Genomic DNA, 22,658 nt, shown 5'->3' with positions numbered 1-22,658 from the left:
TGCTAATGCTTGAGTTCTGCCGCCTTGCTCCTTCTTCTTTTCCCTCAACCCTACAGCTGTGCCCAGGGCAACTCATCCTAACCTTTGTTATTTGCTATACAGCATAACCCCATGTCTTTTCTCATACTCTAGTTACCATCTTTGAGTCAGTATTGGTTCTTTCTGTTGGGCTTTTCCTTGAAGTCAGTGAGTCTGTCTGTATCTGGTGCTGAAGGCAAGTTGTTTTTTCCTTTCTGTTGTGGTTCCTCTGCTTGGAACACCTCAACTCCAGGTGAATGGTGAGTGAGAGCCTGACTTCTTTCCTTGCTACCTTCATGTAGTCTTTCCATTACTATTGCAGGGAATCGCTAAACCACTTTCAAGGAGTTATTTGACTCCAGATTCTCACATGACTAAAATTTCATATATGTGTTACTGGCCCTGGATTCATCTTGAGTACTTTTGAACTCTGCACCAAAGGCAAAAGATGCCAGAAATCATGCTACAGTGGGAAGGGGAACCAACTTCCTTTGAATTCTCTGTAGATTATAACCACGGCCCAATCACTCCTGAGGGTGAGTGGGTGACTGGTGAGCTATGTATTTGGTCTTTAACCGAGGTCAAGTATAGACTCTTCCTGACCTTTATTCAGCGATACAGACTGTGTACATTTCTGTTGTGCTTAGCCAGTGGACATGTTTCTCTCCTCATGATGTTATAGATCTGGTTTGTGAAGATTCCATTTAAGTCTTGCAACTTTTAGTGTAAGATGAGAAGGCAGGAGAAAACTTCTACAACTAAAAAAGAAGGAAAAAGGGGGAAACTTTTTTAGTGAAGGATTTATTTTTAATAACACTAACTGAATTCTGATTCAAATTTGGAAGCTTAAAAATTGTGAGTTTTTAAAATGTCACATTATTTGTTATTGAAAGCCTAGCTGTTAACCTCCTACCCCCAGCCTCCAAACACATAAAACACCCAAGATTCACTGGGCTGTCCGGCCATGAGGCACAAGAAGCCAGACTATCTGTGAGAATTCTCCCCTCCTAACTAACTGCTTACTTGACAAAACTCTTAAGGAAATGTATTATGCCAAATGTTCTGTTCAGAGAAGCAGTTAATACCACCCTATCTCAAGAAGAACAGATTACTTTTTGTTCCTCAGGAATTCAAGGAGATAAATATTCTGTTATGCTTATCAGGGAAAAAATGGGAGAAATTACCTCACATGAAAACTTTACTGATAGGAGAATGTTCATTCTAACTATTTTTATAATGTGTCTTTGATTAATGTAAAAGCCTTGACCTGTTAAGTATTCACATTAATATTTTATATTATCAGTGATAAAAGTTTCTTCTGTAGTATTAATTCACTTAGTATTTTATTAATTTAGACAGGCTTGAAAGTGCTTCATAAAACCTACAACACTCATTTAGTATTCTCATTTTGATTTAATGTCTTGTCTTCTGAAAGCCATATATTCTCTAATGATTTAAGTTGCAACGAATATTAAAAATAAACTATTATTAATAAAATAAGTTGGACCATCCTTAAATACAGTAGAAAAATTTATAAATATATAAATATGTGATATAAAATTTTCTTTCTGAGGATGCTAGGAAATGCATTTATGATGGATTCTGCATTGGATAGGCTTAATTTGGAAAAGGTTTTATAAATGCTAAATTAAGAATAAATTTTGAACTATATATATTTTACTCTTATAGCATGTCTATTGCACAGTAAAGTTGGTAATAAATATAAAAGTAAGCTCAATGTTGAGGTTTATGTAATTATTCAAGGAAGTATTCTAAAAATAGATTTATCTATATTATTAGAAAGTATTTTATTAAAATAGTTTTGAATAGTTTCATTCAGATTTAGGTCTTGCTTGAATAACAATATTAATTTTGTCTTGTAGTTTGTATTTGAAATTTAAAAAGTAAAATATTTAAATAGATCTGTAATTTTGATGAAAAAGAAGTGAGCAATGAATCTGTTTTCTTGAATGTTTTCCAGTGTATTACCATTTATTTATCTTAGCTATAAAAATTTACATTTCCAAAAACCTGAATAGGTTTTATTAAATCTGAAAAATAAATCGCTGATTGTTTCTGTAAAAACAATGGAACAGAAAGTAGGGCAGCTGCACTTTAATATTAATATTTATTTTGAGGAATTGGGACCCTTCTAGGAAGCTCACCTGCATATTATGTTGTTGAAGATTTCTAAATACGGTTTTCTTCTTCTATGCACGTGCCCAACTGTTTTCTCCCAGCAAATCTTACTCAGAATCTGTGAGCTTCTTTTGTGCTTAGCCAGTGGACACTACTCCTTTTTCTTGTGCTAGCCAAGCACTGTCATCATTTGAATGATGACATTATTGCACTTAGGTTAAGGTCTGTTTTGAGCTTAGAGGAGTCTTGGCTGCCATTTTCATCCATTTATAGTTATTTCCTGTTACTTAACCCCTACACAGTATGTATAGATGTATGTTTGTTATAATCACGTTGATGGCAGTGTTATTTCTGTGAGCCCGGAGCTGCCCAGTAAACATGGGGCTTGTGTTTTCATCCCTTAGTAACCAGCTACCTGCTAAGAACCACTCTGGACCTGGGAAAGTTCGTGCTCTGGAACTCTGAGTCAGAGAACTAATAGAGCCCAGTGCCAAGGCAGGAGTGGGTCTGATTTTCACTGAATGGAGTCATCCAGTCAGCTGTTCCTTCAAAATTAAAGCTCATGGAGATAGCCTTTCTTCTGCACTCATTGGTGCTTAATCAAGGATTGATTTGAGTACGTTTCCTTTTCTTTCAATCTTTAAAAAATGTGCCGGAGACTTTTGTTGATATGTTTAAAATTATTTGCATTTAAAAGGCTTCCAAGACAGTTTTCACACAAAGGTTCTGGCTCTTATTTTTTGTCCTTATTATGGTTGACAAAATCATGATGGGACTGCATTCTCCTTTTTCTTGATTTATGCTGTTATGGCAACTTCAAAGACAAATAACGGAGACATCTACTTTTTCCCATCCCCCTCCCACATTCAGAGGTTAAAGTTAAGGATGAACTGTGGCAATGTTAACTTCACAGATTTAAATCTATGGTCTTCAATGGGAACTTTAAGACTCCCTGCCTGCAATTAAGAGGCTAGCAGTGATGATGATGATGATGATGATGGTGATGTGAATATTTCTGAAGTAGAGGTACAATAAGAGGCTGAGTCACAGATTTAAAATTATCATTTGAGATAATAATAGAATAGTGTCACAAGGCAGTTTATGGCTCATGCTGTAGAAAATTAAGAATTTAGAGGAAGGAGGTGTTATTTTGCTTAGGATCATATTTGACTTCCATCGAGAGGAAGAGAGAAGGGCCGTTTTAAATAAGGGCTCTCTGGACAAATGATAAGAGGCAAAAAAGCACTCCATTGCAGGGAGCTGGGCCTTGAATAAATCTTCTGGAGTATAGTAAAAGGCAAAGGAAATTTGAGGCCAGGTTTTGAATATGTGGGTGGGAAGTGAGGTGGGAAGGGGCACAAAAAAGATCCAGAATACCAAACTAAGGAATTAAATTCTAGGAGTAGACCGTAAAGGGCCTCCGAAGGGTTTGATTTCAGGGAGTGAAAACCTCAAAGCATGATTCTAAGTAAATCTGATACAGATTAGTTTGAATGGAAATTATCACTTAGGAACTGCTATAGTTATCTCTTGGGTTGAAGTGGTGCCAAAGGGTTTGAAGAGGGAAGGAAATGTGCATTTTTAGCAGTATGTATACAAGGCAGCATATATGAGGTACTCTAAAAGGGATTTTTCACATTTATTATCTGTTTCTATTGTAACCATCCTGTAAAGTAGGCCCTAGTCTACTTTTACAGATTAATGAACAGAGGTCCTTAGGTTAGATAACTACTAGTGGTCAAAATTCATAGCCAGGCCTGACTGCCAAGTCACCAAGCCTTTTAACACCCCTGCTCTGATTTCATGAGCATGGAAATGGAAAACAGATAAACTTTTTAGTTCTTATTTCCAAAATATTACTTTATTAGGAATTATGAAATGGATCCAAATTAGGGTTATAGTCATACATATTTTTATATCTATTCTTTCATGTATATTAGTACACCTGAATTTGAATCAGATGTTATGTATTAGACTTAGCTAATTAGATTTAACTATTTCTTATTTACAGCATTTGAGGAAAAGCACTTTAAATTCAGAGAAAATGTCAGTTAATAAAATAGATCACTAATACATTTTTAATATATCACCTTAAAACATACAGTAAGAGAATACATTTTCTACCAAATAGTAATTTTAGTATATTAAGAAATGAAACTAATGTCTTAATTTTCAAGAATAAAAATGAGATTTGTTAAAGGATATAAAATTACAGCTAAATAGCAGGAATAAGTTCTAGTGTTATACTACTGTAGAATAACTGTAGTTAACAATAATATATAGTTTCAAATAGCTACAGGGAAGATATCAAGTGTTCCCAACAGGGAGAAGTGATAAATGTTTAGGATGATGGATATGCGATAATTACCCTGATATAATTACTCTACACCATATGTATTGAAATATCAACACCATAAGTATGTATAGCTGTTATATGTCAATTAAAAAATAAAATAAAAATTTTAAAAAGAATAAAAAGTATGGAATAAACAGGAATATTTAGAAGAGTTTCGATTACTTTATTCATTGATAGCTAGAAAACTTTTTAGTTTCATATTTGTATTATAAATATAAAAATGTTTAATACACTTGACTGGATTAATAAGAAATACTAGAGGGAAGCTTATTTTTTAGTGAGAGGATCACTTTAATGAATAATAATTATTTTACAGATGTTTGAAGAAGTAGGTACTGACACCCAATTAATTGCCCACTACCAACACCAACAACATCTCCACCTCTGCACTGCCTGCACAAGACATTCTGAGAGGTTGGTGTTTGTTATTAATTGATGTTAGCTTTTTATAATTTGTTGCTTTTTTCTAAAAACAATTTTTTTAAAAAATGTGGCTAGTTGAGGAATATCTGTTAGTTGTGTTCTGAGATTTACATAGATCAGGTTGCTGTTTCATCCTTAAACATGTTAAATAGTTCCTTTCTGTTGAGTATTTAAAAAATTTTTTTTGGAGGATTCTGATTTTTTTTCATTGTACAACCTGCGCTTCCTTCAGTAAAAATAGTTCTGGGTTCACAAACAAGAAGCAGCTGTCTTAAATATGTTCATTGACTCAGCCGAGTGTCTGCAGTTGCCCAACAAAAGTTATTTGATTTTGGGTAGTGCAAAGAAATCAAAATAAGCATTCAGATTATATTTTGGCTGCTGTAATAAGAGCTTCTGTCTGTAACTTGAAGATCGGAAATCCACATGTAGTGTATTTTTATCTTAAAATTTGTAGAGATTTAAGCCTAAACACCACTGAGACTATTAAGAGAGCTTAAGTGATAGAGCTCAGTATTTCTTTTGAATTATTTTTCTGATCCTCAGAGGAAAACATTGAATCTTCATTTCAAGATTGACCTAACAAGGGCTACATCTCAGTGTTATTCACAAACTGAGAAAAAAAAATCATAATTTTATGTGTATTATTTGTTGAAACTAAGTGAATGTGTTAGTTCACTGAAGAAAGTCAATTCAAAGAATGATATGGACAAGGCCAGAAACATATAGAGAAACATATCTCAAAAAGACTTTTCAGAATTGTAAAATTGAGCGCAGCAGAATAAAACAATTCACACGTTTTATTAGATCTGTATACACTGCAGACTCATTGCCTCCTTGAGAGACTGTTGCTGTAAATATGTAGACAGCAAAAGAGTGTTGATGAGTCTCTGACTTAACTAAATATTCATAATGGCGTAGCGTGCTACAAGAATAATGACCACACGAATGCAGGCTAGTTTTATGATTCTGTTTTCTCAGATCCTTTTTGGAAAATCTTACATCTTCAAAGTCTCTACTTGTGATTCTTTATCTCAGACAGTTACAGAAAGATCAACATGGTTTAGAAAAGTCCTAAACACCAAATTTTAACCAGTGATAAAATGAATTTTAGAAGTTTTGATATCCACATGTAGTGTATTTTGTTTGAAACTTGGAGACAAATTGGAAAATGATATCTTCTGTTTGATAACTTTCTGATGAGGCATCATCTTATGTCTGGACTGTTAAATTGAGAATTAGAGCAGATGTCTTAGAGTCATTTGTATGAGACCTTAAGTATCTCTTCACCTTAGCTCCCCAAGTGTAAAATAACTATGTTAATTATATAACTCTTAGTGCAGGTTATTTGAGAAAAAGTGTTCTTATCTTCAAATCACAATCTACAAAGTAAGTATTGAGAGGATTTGACCTATTAGGAGGAAGGTCCTGGCTATTTTGTAACCCTGTGATACAAAGTGATATTTTGAGTTAAAGGGGATCTAGAATAATATGACTGCAGTGTTCAAGCATAAGTTGAATATGGCATTTCATGAAAAGAACCTATGTTGGAAACATTTTGTAGTTCAGGTAGAAAGTGTGTATTTTTGAAGCTGTGTTGTACTATTGCCGGTTCCTCAAGATAACATCTCCTAAGTATAAGGTATGAATTATTTAGAAGCTGAAGTAAGGAATGGTAAAAGAAAGCAACCAGAATAGAGGAAGAGTATCAAACTAGGGCATATTTTTATTAAGTAGTGGAGTCCATTGGAGTACAGTGTGCTGAAATATCAGGATCTTAGGATAAGTATTTAGTTCTCGTATATTGTTTTGCCTTTTGTTTTTAAAGGGCTGGCATAGCCGTGGGTGCTCACTACATTTACTTTGAATGTGGAATGACTGTTGGTCATTTTAATGAAGTAAATTTTAATGAAGTAAAATTTTTATCCTTTGTGAAGAGTGTCACGATTTACTTTTTTAAAAATTAAATAAACTTTTGTTGGCTTTAGAATTGTTAGTCTTTCTCAGTGATAAATGAAAATGAAAAATTAACCCCATGAATGACTTTGTACTGGCCCCAGCTCTTTCATCTTGAACAGGTTCTAGGACCTTGAGAAAATTTCTTAATTTTGGCCTGAATTTTCTTGTCTTTCAGTAAGGGAGTTAAGTTGCATAATCTCTGAAGTATGTTCTGACTTCCATAATTTGGTGATTTTGAATGAAGTTAAGTAAAGTAGGAGTTCAAAATGAGTAGAAGATTATTCCTAAATCAAGTTAGATGAAGTTAATAAGAGTTATTAATAAGAGTTTCACAATAACAGACTTTTGATAATAAAGAAAAGAGATCAAGTGTCAGAGAAAACGTTCTTTGTAGTAGAAATGGTTTCAGGAGTTGCAAAACCGTCTATGGGATGTAATGACAATTAGATTTGTTTGATTAGGGCAAAGAGTTTTTCTTGGGGTATGGTAGTGAGTTTTCCTATTATGTTGATAAAGGCTCAATAATTTCTAATAGCCATTTAAAATCTGTTTTTAAGAAAGCTTTAATCTACATTTTTTTAAACCCCAGCATTTCGGCTTCTGTACCTGTTGCCTACCCCAAAAAACCTTCACAGGAATCATATTATTTGTTTCCTTTTTAACAGTTGTATAGTTCCCCCAAAAAATTCAGAGCATAGGCAAAGATAAACATTCCTAGACTCTCAAAGAATGAAAATAATACTGATTAAAAGTATGCCTCCTTACAATAAAGTTTTCTGTTTTATAAATTGCTGCTTATTAGAGAAACCAGATAATTATTATAGTAGGACCCATTTCAAATTTTTTCTTAGAAATTTCTCTTATTCTGGATAACATTTGACTACTGTACACTCTTGAAAATTACCATAAAATACCTGTGGAACTGTTTTTAAAATGAAGAAGCCCACATGTTAGAAATACATTTCTTCGTGTTTAAACACATACCTTTTCTACATTTGGAAGCCCTGTTTCGTGTAAAACATGCATAGAGCAGTTTGTCAAAAGAGGCACTGTCCTTGTGACAGTCTTCAAGTATTTTATTTATATTGGTGGACAGACGTGAACTGTTCTTTACAGAGTGGTATGGCCACAAAATGTAAAGTTAATCACTCTCTTTAGAAAAAAAAAATGCATCCAAACTTATATATGATATAATTTGACCCAAACCATTAATAATACTTTTGATGATACATTTTTCAAGGGAAAAGAACGTGTAAGTCATCTATAGTCCCTTAAAAATTAGAAATACGTGTCAAAGGAGCCTGAAAAACACACATGTAAATATCTTTGGAAATTCTGACTATGTAACTAATACTAAAAACTGCCTTTTGATTCTTCTCGATTCTTTTAATAAGTACCATAACGCCTTCGAGCCAGAAAGGTGTGTCTGAAGGTTCTAACACACACATTGTAGAATTCCTAAGTCATTGTCTCACTACCCTTCTAATTTTTCACAGATTATTTCAAGCATTTAGTAGTAACATAAAAGGACCTCCTTTGTATTGATTTCAAACTTTTATATCACCTTGGAAGTTTTAGACTAGAAACCCTTGCACTAGTAATGACTTTGGGACTCTGAACGTTTAGCTGGATGACTGATCCCAGTGTATCACTGCCAAGTGAAGGGAAGACATTGAGGCGTGCGATGTGTTGAATTGCTTTGACTCACTTCTTTCCCCTGGCAGCGGTTGCAGCCTGGCGGCAGCAGTACCAAATCTGTGTACTTGCACGTTTGAAAGCTGCTTTTCTTAGGCTCCCACAGCAGTTTGTATAGAAGAGGAGCCAAAGTAAGACGTCTAAAGAGACTTTCTCAAAAGCAATTCACATGTGATCTTACAAAGAACTCCTTTTAGATTTGGTCCTATCACTACACTCCTCAGACTTCTCTTAAAGCCTTTGCTAAGAGGTAGTGTTAGGGCAAGGCCTGGTAAGTTCTATTGTGTTGAATTTGTTGCAGAGTGTTTTTAAGAAATAACAGGCTTAGAGTAATTTAGAGTGTAGGGGCCAGCCATCTCCAGACACGAAAGAGGGAACCTGATATTGAGAGGTTAGGTGATTTAGCCAAGACATGTTCCTGCTTACAGAGTCCAGGTTTTCAGACTTCCACTTATGTGTGCATTTATTATGTCAGAATATGGTTATGAATAGTAAGAAATAAGTTGCAGAAGAATAACAGAAAGGACATTTTAACTATACCATAAAAGTTAAATGGTGTCAACTGCCATTAATCTGATAGGAAGATCCAGATTAAAGTTTCAGACCCTGGAGACTGAAATGGGTTCAGAACTAAAAGAATGTATAGTGTATCTATCCTTACTCTGTGAGATGATGAGAGGCAAAAGATGGCAGTTTTGAGGGAAATCAGAGCTTTTCTTCTCAAATCCTGAGGGTTAGTTTGTGAACTTCTGTTTATTGGCCATCATGTTTTGAGCACCTGTGGAGGAAATGGTGCTCCCTCAGCCCCAGCTAGCTTAAGGACTGTGCTGATGGGAAGCAGAAGCAGCTCCTTGTGCCCTCTTAGTAAACAGCACAGATTCTCACTTCAATAACTGATGAATCTGTTCTGTTGTCTCTCAGTCCCCTTGTCAAAACCACTGATCTGGATTGCTCTACAGAAGCTGCTTTGCCCCTCTCTTCTCTGATGATCATGGAGGAACTCAGTTTTAATACCCTCGTTTGCGTCTGATACACTCAGGCAGCAGTTCCCTCATGGACCTTTTAGATCAAAATGACACTACAGTACCTTAAGAAGCTTTTAAAGGAGACATTCTGTTGCTATTTGGGGAAGAAAAAAAAGGCAGTATGATATAGCGGAAAGAGTTCTGATTTTGTGGTCAAGAGACCCGATCTTAACTCTGCCACTAATTGGTTTGGTGAACTTGAGCTAACCTTTAACCCCTGTGGGTCTTTTTTTTTTTTTTTTGTCATCTGTAAATTGGGGGACAAGATGATCTCCAAGGGCTGGATTTGCAGTCCCCATCAAGTCTGTATTGAAGGGTTTCATTTTTAGAAGAGTAGCTCTTTAAACAAATTATCCTATAAATTAAATATGACACCAGAAATAGCAGTGACAAATGGAGAATTTTCCTAGGGGAGCCAGTTATGACAGGCTACAGAAAACTTTTTAAAATAAAAACTTATTATCAGACAGTAGGATGCCCTACAAATAAATTGATAAGTTCTGTTTTACAATGTAGGAATCTGAAAATATCTAGAAAATTAGAATTTTTTTTAAAAAAATTGTAGAATCTGCTTCCAAAGATCAAAACAAAACAATGAGTCTATAACTAAGGTAATTTAGATAGATGTGAGTTTCATCTGAGTAAGTTTAATTATAAATTGTATCTGAATTATCAAAGTCTAATACTATAAATAAATATTTGGTTGGGTATCAGTCTTCTATCTTGCCTTATGTATTTATGCTACATCAGTTGGTTTCATTAATACCATTTTAATTGATCATAACTTGTCTTACTGATAGTAAAAAGAGCCTTTACAGCTGTGTACATGTTGGGACGTGGTACCGCTTTCACGGCTTTGCTGGGAACAAGCTTTGCTGGGAACACTACACTGATTTCGAAATATCAGACATAGCTTATTTAGAACGAGTAAGTTTGTTTTCATATAGTGTAGGGCAGCAGTAACAGTAATTACTGTCCCGATATAATGATGCTAATCTCTTATCATCATCATCTGAAGTGAATGATAAAAACATGTTAAATTGAATCTCCTTTCTAACTTGTGTTGTGCAACCATTATAGGTCCTGGACCACTTAGGAGATAATTGGGCTGTTCCTTATTCTTTGTGATAGTGGCAGATATTCAACTTGAGATTTAAAACCACTATTACCAGTCAGAGTTGTGTGTGCTTAAAATATGTTGTTGTCCACCAGCTCAGACCAGTAATTGGTGAGGAAGCGGTGTAGGGGATAGCTGTTTTTTCATGCAGAATAGCTTTTTAAAAGATCATTTCATGAAGATTTAAATGTAAGCAAGCAGAGACATTTTATAAAAACATCCACTAGATGGCACCTTGTAATTGTGTTTAGCATTATCCTGAAGCATTCTCGACTAGCGGGTATAATTGGAACAGAAAGGGTTTTATTTTTTTCTCTGAAGGTTGGTTGTTCATGAATATATGAATTCATATATACTTTAATCTTAAAGTGAAAAAATTTTAACCAATCATTTTGTCATACTGCCCACTCATCATAGGAAACATTTCTAGAACATCCTGATATGTTCTCAAACATAGCATGACATTGGTAACCTGTATTAATAACATTGGGAAATTTGCTTTCCTAACCATTTTACATTCTTAATTTTATAAAAATATGGAAAGCATAGAAAATTGGTCCCCTGCTAGTTAGAAAATAAGTTTTGGTATTTTGCTTTGGTAGGGCATTGTGCTTATAGCAGAGATATGGATTATATTTTTGGTGTGGTTCCAAAGTTCTTTTAAAGTTCTAAGAACTATTGACCTTGATCCTGTGAAAAATTTCTTAGTGTTGAATTTATTTTTCAAATACAGATGCTCTTTGACTTAAAATGGGGCTACATCCTGATACACTCACTGTTAAGTTGAAAATATCCTGTCAAAAATGCGTTTAATACATCTAACCTCCCAAACATCATAACTTAGCTTGGCCTACCTACACGCTCAGAACAGTTGTATTAGCCTACAAGTGGGCAAAATCATCTAACACAAAGTCTATTTTATAATAGTGTTGCATATCTTATGTAACTTATCGAATACTAAAAGTTTTTCAAGCACGTTTAACCTAGGTTAGGCTATGATATTCAGTAACTTAGGTATATTAAAGACCATTTTCCACTAATGGTATTTTTAACTTACTTGTAAGTTGAGAAACGTCTGTATTAACAAACTAACAATCTTATTCTTAAGTGCATACAAATTTCCAAATGATTTGGTTAATCTCTTTAGCCTATTGGTATTTTTAAAAGCTTATTGTTTATGGAACTATACAGTATACCCCAATGTTTTATTTTTTGATTTTTGAATTATTTGTATTTTAAGTTAAAGAAAAGCTAGAAAATAGAATTACCAAAAAGAAGAAAACCTCATCCATAATTTTATCATAGAGAGATAATGTCGTAAACAATTTAGCGTTCATTCTTTCAGGCTTTTTTGGTTTATGTATATATAAGCACATATTTATTATGTATTTTTTAAAGGAATCAGGCTCTTATATTCTATGCAACCTTTTTTCCCACTTATCTTGAGTGTCTTTTTATGCCAATAAATGCATTTTCATGGAATTCTTAGTCACTATAAATTGTTACATTTTAACCAAGCTCCTGCTGTTTATATTTTGCTCCCCGCCCCCCCCCCCATTTTTTCTCTACCCACAGATTTTTGACATGCAGAGGTATTTCTTTACCTAACGGTATTTACTGATGAGAGCACTGGATTAAAGCAGCATAGGTCAACCTAGCACAACATCTGGTTAATAGTAGGTTCTCAATAATATTGAATGAATTTTTTACTTTTTTTGGTTACATGAGTTTAATGGTTAGAAGTTATTATAGGCATAGCATGGTGGCTTAAGCCTGTAATCCCAGCACTTTGGGAAGCAAGCCGAGGCAGGAGGATTGTTTGAGCCCAGGAGTTTGAGATAAGCCTAGGCAACACAGCAAGACCTTGCCTCTGCAAAAATTTGAAACCTTGGCTGGGTTTGGTGGCGCACGCCTGTCGTGTCAGCTACTCTAGAGGCTGAGGTGGGAAGATCACTTGAGCCCAGAAGGTCAAGGCTACAGCAGTGAGCTGTATTTGCACTACTGTACTTCAACCTGGGCAAGAAGGGCAAGACCCTTTCTCAAAAAAAAAAAAAAAAAAAAAAAAAAAAAGTTGTTAATTGTAGTTTCTTTCAAGTTGATTTGAATGTTTATAGTTCATGATTAATTATGATGATAATGATAGCAAACCTTCATTTGCACTTACTGTAAAGCACTACTCCAAGCAGTGTATGTGTTTATAAAAATTGGCTTAATCCTCACAATGAAGTAGATACTGTTATTATTTTCCTTTTACAGATGAGGTTGCCAAGGCACAGAGAGGTTAGGTTACTTGCCCAAGATTACACTGTTTGCAGATAACCTCATAATTTATAGATGCAGGTTTATAAATTCAGGAAAAAAGAGAGTTCACACTTAACATGTATGTCAGATCACATGAGATACGAAGCATAGACAAAGTGAAATTAAGCAGGATGGTCTAGGATTTCTTTCAAAGCCATATTTAAGGGCTTCATTAAAAAAAAAAAAAAAAGCCAAAGATTTGTGTAGTTCTTTTGAAATGGCGTCAGTGCCATTTTCGTATTGAATGTAAGATCGCAAGTTGTAAAGTTTGTAGTCTTAAATAATATAGTTTACAGTTATGTTTGACACCATGCATATCTTACTTTGACATAGATGATACAGAATTTTTAATTTGTATGGAATTTACATATCATGGTAATAATTTGATGTATATTAACCAAAATTCAGGCTCATAGAGTTTTCTGGGCTTGAGTCACATATTTTCTCAGCCTTATCCAGGTTCTGCTGTGCTGAATATGGAAGCTGTGTGGTTTCCCAACAGCAGAGCCATTGATTTAATGTACATTTATTAAGCACCTAATATATGCCAGGCACAACAATAGCACTGGGCATACAAAGATAAATAAAATACCACCTCTTCAGGAAGACGTAGCGTGTGGCTAGCAGCATTGAAAAGATCCATCCCAGAAACAACAGGATTCTGTTAAAGTGCTTGCTTACTTGCTTTAAGATTGTTTCTTTATAAAATGGAAAAAATAAAACATGAACAAGCAGAACCAGAAAGGGATTAGTACAGTCCAGGCTTTCTCTTTCTTCTGAACTTGTACTGTGGGGGCTTTATTTAAAAAACCCCTCTCATCTTGATGTCATAGTACCTAAAATTTCTTCATGAAGAGTCATTAAAAATTACTCTTCACCAAAGCCGTATTTTAAAATGAGTTTTAATTTATTATGTTACTTAACCCTTGTTGTCTCGTTGGGAAAGCCTAGCCTATGACAACCTGGAAGGACTCAGAACTGGTATTTTAAAACAGAAAGACTATCAGCAAGAACAGCTTCAGTAAGAAAGTAGGATCTGAGTCCCGGGGATCAGGGAAGGCTGGGAGGAACAAGTGTTCAGTGTGAACATAATTCAGGATTTCAGATACTTCCTGCTGAGCCCATAAGTGTTACTGTGGCCAGAAGGCTGTCAGACTTTGACAAGTGAGCCCTATTTTTGGATAATGGAGAAACAAGCCAAACCTTCCTCAGTGGCCACATGGGGCTTTTTGGTTCTTAGGAAGGTCTGGAAAAGCTCACAGACCAAAGTCGAAGGATGGCATAAACGAACGTATCTGGCTTCCCTATTTTAACTAGAGCTACTCCTGAGTTGGATTCCTTTATCGCCTCTTAGGAGTACCTCTTTACAAAGTAATTATTCCAAAAATCCAAATAGGATTTCAGAAGCCCCATATTTCTAAGAGGAGGCCAAGGGGTGCAAGTGGTAGTAGACGTGCAGAAAGTAAGGGTGAAGTGGTTTCCAAGTAAAACGAGGTTGTTGATTACTTGAAAAGGTGACAGAGCCAAGTTTATGAAAGCGTTAGGGTTTCCCATACCTGACAGTATGGCTTGTTGGAAAAAGGAGCAGAAAGAGGCTGAATTTTCAGTCTGAAACCACTATTTATGTAATATTTATAGGAGACCATGTGCGATTCAGTTGAATTGCTAGGTCTCGCTATAGCAGTTTTTAAAAGCTTCTTTGATTGTTGACAGGTCCGTTAAGACATGCTGCACATGTAGATAAGGAAGACACTCAAGTTGCCACATCCTCACTAAGTGATCATGAAGTTCTTATGGTAAAAAAGTTCAGATTTACAATTCCATGTAACCTTTCATTAATTCAACAAATTGGATCTTTGTTACTCTTCTGAAAGTTTTAGAATTGCACTTCATGTTTTAGAAATGACTCATCAGCTTTGCATTGCTCTGCTGACCAAGAAGCCTAAACTTGCAAAAGTAGTGTTTTTCTCTGGATTTTGGAGTGTGCCTCTTTCTGTGTGATGTACCGTGGTGGCCTAGCATAGAGGGTGTAGCAGTTGACTCCCTTCCTGTAATGCTTTTCAAAATAACACCTGAAAAGTGGAAGCCCTGATGGTAGTGCTAATAAATAATGCTTTAGAAACCTTTTCTAACAAAATTAAGCCAATTTGGATAGCTTATAAGTAATCAACACAAATAGACATAGAAATATTAATGCAAGGTTTATGATATCAGGATTGTTAGCAACCAGAGATCACGAAGAAAATACATCCACCAAGGACACCTTAAGCATATAGTAGATGAGTCTTGTATGTTCCTGGAAATAGGTGGGGAAAGGTTTAGTTAATATAGTGTTATGAAACATCTTTTTTAAAGAGTCTTAAATTATTTTTAAAATTCAAATTTATATAGTACGTTTATTTAGAGCAATAACTTTCAACTGCGGATCCCACAACCCTACAAGGAGTGTTTAGAAATTAGTGGGACATTATTTGGTGAAATGCTACAGTCTGGGATTGGGTGTAGGGGTCAAAGGGCAGGGAAAGAGCCTAGATATATGTTAACTCAGCAGGAAGTGAAACAGTCTTGCCAAGTAGGGAACTATCCCATTCATGATGCCAAAATCTTCCTCACTGAGAAATGCTGATTTTAGAGTACTGGATATTACTGTAAGTTAAGCCTAACCAGAGAAGTGATTGAAAGCGTCCACCCTTTGGACTCTGAAGATGCATATCATATACCAAAAGAATAAGGTAGAATTTCCTGTAGAGAAATTCTGGAGATTTCCACACTTACTATTTTATTAAGGTGAACTACCTTGTGGATAGTTTTACTCAGTTGCTTAACTGAGGGTAAATTTTATTTTTCCCTGTCAGAGTAAAGCTAGCAACAGGGGGGCTATAAATATAAATTTCCAGAATCTTACACCTGCTGACCATAAAAGTCAGTCTAGATCACGGGGGAAGGTGCACCGAAAGCATGTTTTCAGCAGCTACTGATAAAGCTAACATGAAATAAAATCACAGACATTCAACGTGCTTCATAACAGTGCAGTGTAATGAAATCCAGAGGCCAGTTGATAGTAAAAATCAGGTGTTGTAAAAGTGTACTTCACATAAAACTAATTTGGTTACTCTTTTTAAAAGCAGATGTAGAGTAAATTCATGAAGATGTTAGGAACGTGGGTAGGGTGAGTGAGGTTGGAGGAAGGAAAGATGACCTAAGTTGTTGGGAACTCCTCTTATGGGAAGAACATTTAATAGTTTTTTTCCCCTCGGTGTTATTGAGGTTATGGATGATTCACTATGATTTCTTAAGCTGTCTCTGACATTTTCCCCAAGTTATTTCTAAGACAGTTCACTCGTTCATTCATCACTAAGAATTTGTTCTTTGTAGTAAGTATGCTTCTATTAAGTGTGGAAGACAAACCTGCAAACAATAAAACCCCTATTGAAGGTGATAATGTCACAGTAGCTGTGTAGATAAAATACTGTGGGATGGAAGGGTCTACTCCAGCAAACCAACTCGAGCTTCTGATCATAACAGGGCAATCACTTAAGTTACCTAGAAATGAGATAAAACAGTATTTCTGCTCTCCCACTAGATCCCATAGCATTGGCTAATAAGCTAGGATGACTCTGGTATAAACAAAATGGAATTTTAAAGTTCATTCTTAATTAAGATATGATATGTTGAGAGTCTGTTTTATTCCCATGTACGTAGTCAAGTAAATGCTTCACTTCTAAATGCTGAAACTGTAAGACGTCCCACGGTAATTGAATTACAGACAAAAAGGCCCATTTGCTGCAGTTGCAGTAATTATGTGCTGAAGCAGTTAATTTTGAGCAAGTGTGAAAAGATGTCACATTGTCACAGAAAGGATCAGGAAGAGAAAATCACTTTCCACTGCAGCATATTGATCTGACACCTCAGAAGCCTGATACTTTATCCTCCTTTAAATCACATTTAAAATATTTTATTTTAAAATAACTTATTGACTTTCTTTTTTGTCTGTAAAATAGTACGTGTTGAATGAGAATAACACCAAAATGCATGGAGACAAAAATATCAGTCAATGCATATACCACTCCATATCCCTTGTGAACATTTTATTGTTGTCCTTTTAGCCTTTTTACTAGGCATAAACATAGTTGAACAGTTTCTTTACTTTTTAATTAGAATTATGGTATATAAATGTTACTGTAAATGCATTTAATGAAATTTTTTTTATTGATTGATTTTGCCATCAAATTCCTATGCCTACCCTTGTTAGAGGTCCCCCCGCATCCGATTTTAGTGTTTTATTTGATTTCACAAAGATGATGTGATTCGAGGTGTGATATGGTGTAAACTTGTACATTTTAGAAATAGATGCTTCCTCATATGTTTGCTAGTATCATAAAATTACTGCCCTTTAGTAGGATGGGAAGCATAGTTTTCTTTTTCAGGGAAAAGAAAATAGCTGTTTTGCTAGAGAAGGAAAACTTCAAGGTATTATAAGGATTTATTTGTGATCACATTTGCCTGATGCTGATAGATGCAATGGTATACACTTTGGTATTGCTTGTTTAGATTGTCATTCTTTTATTCTGCTTTCTTAACTTTGCTACAGATGCTCTTAGTCACTGCGTGTTCACATACTGGAGTGGTTAATGCTCCTTTTAGAAGCTAAGCTATCAGACTGTCAGTCAAGAATGTACTAACTGCTGACTTTATGGATGCGTCCCAAAAGTTAGATTTGGCGTTAGAGGTCACATTCATACAAAACTCTGTTTTATGAGAGCAAGGAATACTTTACGGTCCAAGGGCTGTTGGCAGTTTTCCATTTTCTATCTACAGATCTATCAGCTCTACACTTCGTAGAAAGTAGGCATGCATGTGCCTGCACATGTGTTAATCTTAAAAGTATAGTTCTTTTCCATGAAAGCTGCTTTATTTTTTCTTACCCAGAAAGATTATATTGTGGTAATGGGAACTTTTAACCCAGGATTATAAATCTTCCTTAGGCTTCACTTAGATCCTGCTGTTGCTCTCTACTAACTGAACTTTAAGCTATCAAAAATAAGAGCCTTCCCATTGTTTTACTATGTCAATATCTGTTGTTTCCTCCCTGCATTAAAGTCCCCAGATGGAAAACTGTCTTTCTAAATTCCCTTCAGCAGTACCTATTGCAGGTAAGAAAATATTTTTTAATAAATGTTTTATGTGGCTGCTATTTATCTTCTCTAATTGTTTAACATGAACCATGGAGATGACAGGGATATTTTATTGTTTTAAAATAAGCTTGTTTCGTTCTACATATCATCATTAGACTTGCCATAGCAGTAAATATGAAAGGTTAAGAAATAGATTCCGTTTTTAAATATAAAACTTAAACTATGTTTCAGTTTAAGGTCTTCAAAAGTTTTCCCATAGTTGCAGTATTTTTTTTCTGAGATAATAGGCCCTGTCCAAGGGGATGCTGTATAACTCTCCAATAATGTCCAACACTGTCTGACATCCCAGAGAAGGAATTGAGAGGGTCTCCCAGGTAGTCAAATGGATGCTGTTGCTATGGTAAGTTCCTACGTCACCATGACAAACAGAAATATCCAAGGAAGCAGCAGTGGCGGAGCAAAGGCAGCTACTTCTAGCCCGACAACTAAAAGCTGAAAACTCACATGACTGAATTTCAGGAAACATTTTTCCCATAGTTGAGAGTAGGGTGCCTAACTGAATCATCAATGTCAGCTATGAACAGTGAGAAAAATGCTTTTGTAAGATCAAAGATAGATACTGTATTTGGAATTTGTTCAGGAAGAGTAACTTTGCAATTGCAAATATACTCTTAACTGTAGTATTTTGTTATCTGTCTTCGAAGGAGAGCTGCATGTTGATAGGCCGCTTCCTGCCTTTCATCTTTTTTTTTTTTTTTCTGGGATTATAGGCAAAGTGGGTGGGGGGAAGCAGCACCATAGAAGTGTCAGTCCTTTTTTGTGAGCTGTTTTAAAACATGGGCAACTGAATTACACATTTTAGAAAGTAAAGTTGGTTCTGAAGAAATGCAGTTGTAATTTTGTGGTAAGGTCACTACGAATGGCTTCCAGGAGACTCTGCCAAATAATAGCAGAGGTTAACAATATAGTCTATAGAGAAACTAGAGAACAGAAAATAAGAATGTATTAGTTTTAGGAGCCAGGGTGTTATATAGACTGAAGAGGCTGCCAGGGTCAAGAAACAAGTTTTAAGAAAATAGGAAGCCCATCTGATAGGAGACAGTATCACGAGAGTAGACACTGATTTGTCAGTTTGACAGGTTCTTGTTCGTGGAATCAGCATAAAGTTACCTTGATCCACTTTAACCTGAGGGTATTTAATGAGGTGTTTGGTATAACAAATGTTGAGGATAGTAATTTGGGGCCACATTAGGCTAGTTGCAAAGTCACACTTGAGCAGCCTTAACGAAGATGATTTTTCTAAATGAAATTGAAGGAAGCAAAGGGTAGGAAACTCATGAAAGGTTGCTGAAAATTACATGTAGAAGATACACTATTCCCTTTCCTTCTCAGCCTTCATTTTTCTTCATCAGCTCTCACCAGTGCTGCATCTGTGAGAGGATAATGCAGGCTATCCTGCCATGAGTAATGGACCTTGATTTCCACTTTTCTGATTGCTTGCTATCTGCTGTAAGTAATGCCTTACAGGCATTCTCCCTGTGTCCTGGAGCATTTTAACTAATACTTATTTGGACAGAAGTCCCAATAACTACGGATTTTTTCATTCAACTTTTCTAATTTTTGCCTTTATTGATTTCCAGTAAAACTCTCAGTGCAGATTTTTTGTACATTTGTTTTGTAACTACAAGGTTTTTTGTTGGTATGTACCTTTTCTTTGTGATATTCTTTCCCTTGAGAATAGCAAGGAACCCTGAGAGTTGGTAGATTGTTCTCAAAATAGATCACTACTTGTCTGCTCCCCTTGGCTGTGACTTCTTTCATTAGGATAATAGAATAAAATTGCCCTTTAGAAGCTTTTCCTTTATTGATCCAGTTCATTTCAGAGGCGGAAAGTGAAGAATAAAGTAAGAGTTCTTTTTATTATCTTATTGTAAATAAACCTGGCCATTTTTACTCTTAAAAACAATATTGTACTCATTTTACTCTCACTAATAGTAGAAATTCAAGTAATCTCAAGTTTATAATTTAATAGGAAAATACGTAAATATGTGTGTGTGTATGTGCAAAACGTTTAGTTTTTGTGGACTCAGTTTTACAGATCATTAAATTGGTGAGTTTAGATCAGTTCTAACATTGTACGGTTTTATTTGTGATTCCCAGTGTATGCTTCGTAAAATCTCAGATCTAGAAATAACCATAAGAGATACCTACTGGTTTACCTTTGTCCGTTTGAGCAGTAGTAGATTTAATATAAGAAGAGCTGTCTGTGTTTTTTCTTGTTTTTTGTTTTTTTTTTTCTTCTGGCGAATTTCCAAGACTATAAACCTATGGTGATTTTTAAGTAGGAAAGTTTTTAAAACTGCTTTGGAAGACAGTTGAAGAAGTAGTGACAGTAGTTGTCTGGGTTTAGCAGTATCAATAATTTAGCACTTTTAGTGGTCAAGGACAGACCCTTCTTTCCACTATTCGTGTCTAGGGACACTTGAACTCCCCATTGATTTTTCCATCATGCAGGAGCCCCTCAGTGTTCAGTTAGTTCTTCCCTGAGCACACGAATGGTTGGATTGATGTGAGGCCCACAATTTAAAGACCCAAGTTTGGCCATGTTTGTTACTTGTCTGAGCTGTGGACAATTGTGGTGTTCACGTTTTCTAGTGTCATAGGCAGTTTTGCCTCAGATTCTGAATAAATGTAAAAATAGGGCTAAGGTGATTTAATCCTAACCAACCTGTTAAAGGTCCAAATCTCCTAATTTCTGAAAGTTTAACATCTCCATAATAAATTATGCACTGAATTGTGTCTAAAATAAAAAATTTGTATTTATTGACAGCCTCTATGGCTTTGCTTTGAGGATATTAGAAATTGACTTTTTTTAAAGGAAAAAAATATTTCTCAATATACTTTCTAAATAGATGTTGGGAAGTCTTATTAAAATGTTGGAAAAGTTATTTTTTCCTTGATACAGAATTCCAAGAAAGCACATCAGAAATGTTTAAAAATGTCAGAAGTTACAAAACAACTTAATGATGGTATATAAAATTCAGCTTTAAGCCAGTTTTCAAATCATAGAAAGGGTCCTGCGTTATTTAATAATGGAGGGCGGTTTGCATAAACTGTGGGAAAAACAGGGAGTGGGACAAATACACAGAACAGCTGTTACAGTTTTTCTTAAGACTCAGCTATACAGTTAAGTTTCTTTTTTTTTCTTAACGAGCGTAAAGACTATGTGAAGTCCTGCTAAGCTGATTTACTGTGTCTTTATTTTTCGGGAATGGAGAACTTATAGACAGAGAAGGGGGGACTGCAGGACAGCCTGGCCCCTGCTGGAGATAAGGAGGTAAAATCATAGCATACAGTGGTAGTAAGAGGCCTTCATGGTCATCTAGCCCAACTTTCTGATGCTTGAAGACTCTCCACAGTTTTTCAACTTCATCAGTTGCAAATTTTGTCTTGAACCAGTCTGACATTGGATCTGTTTTTCCTTTTGTGAGGTGAAAGCCAGGACTAGACACTGGTCATTTTTACTCTGTCTGATACCATTATTGGTCCCATAGTTCACTATGCAAAAAGTACTCTACAAGCAATAGAAAATGAATATGAAAAGTACAAAATGGGCTAGGCACGGTGGCTCACACTTGTAATCCCAGCACTTTGGGAGGCCGAGGTGGAAGGATCACCTGAGGTAGGAGTTCGAGACCAGCTTGGCCAACATGGCGAAACCCTGTCTCTACTAAAAATACAAAAATTAGCAGAGCATGGTGGCACACACCTGTAATCCCAGCTACTCTGGAGGCTGAGGCAGGAGAATTGCTTGAACCCGGGAGGCAGAGGTTGCAATGAGCCGAGATCGCACCACAGCACTCCAGCCTATGTGATGAGCGAAACTCCATCTAAAAAAAAAAAAAAAAACTACAAAATGTTATTTACACTTTATTACACTTTATATCTGTTCCCAGATCATCTTTGACCATTTTTGTATGAATGCCACAAAATTCCAGTTCTGTTCTCTCTTCAGCATTACTTTCCTGTGGAGGCCCAGCCAGTGCTTCCCTAGGGCAAGCCTGAGATTCCAGGAATGGCCAGTCACCTGACTTATTTCCTGGGATCACATCCCTTAAAAGTTGCTGAACCTACCTAGTCCTAAATAATAGCACAACAAATAACTGAACAGTTCTTTTCAGACTCTTTTTAATGTGTTGTTGATGTCCAAAGTAAGAGAATCCAGGTCACAGTTGGCAAAGTTTGCAGTGGCAGGAAGCTCTTGGGGAACCCAGGGTTCATTCTTGACAGTGTCTTCGGCAGTATGGATAAATTTAGCCGTTAGTTATAAGGGTTAATAATGGGACAAATTGGGATCGTCAGAGGGAGCAAAGAGAATTGTCTGAATTCTCCAATGGCTTTTATAATTGCCAAGTGTCCAGTGCCGAGAATGTTATACTACTATATATTATCTATTCTCTAATCGTTCAGACCACATTTTTTGCACTCTA

General features: G+C 35.6%; 1 protein-coding gene across 11 annotated transcripts in view; it reads left to right on the top strand.

The window, feature by feature from the left end:
* Positions 1 to 22,658, top strand: part of LOC113225265 (HMG box transcription factor BBX) — a 271,898-nt gene that overhangs the window by 135,951 nt on the left and 113,289 nt on the right. For 2 of the 11 annotated variants that reach the window (XM_026456860.2, XM_026456854.2), the window contains one exon: positions 4,830 to 4,927. The exons of the other annotated variants lie outside the window; for them this stretch is intronic. The gene's annotated coding sequence lies outside the window, so the exon portion shown is untranslated. The remainder of the gene's footprint in view (positions 1 to 4,829; positions 4,928 to 22,658) is intronic. 11 annotated transcript variants of the gene reach the window in all.

The sequence above is a fragment of the Piliocolobus tephrosceles genome, unplaced genomic scaffold (assembly GCF_002776525.5).
Source record: "Piliocolobus tephrosceles isolate RC106 unplaced genomic scaffold, ASM277652v3 unscaffolded_20, whole genome shotgun sequence".
NCBI lineage: Eukaryota > Metazoa > Chordata > Mammalia > Primates > Cercopithecidae > Piliocolobus > Piliocolobus tephrosceles.
The sequence above is the reverse complement of the archived record's forward strand: the minus strand, read 5'-3'. Positions and strand labels throughout refer to the sequence as shown.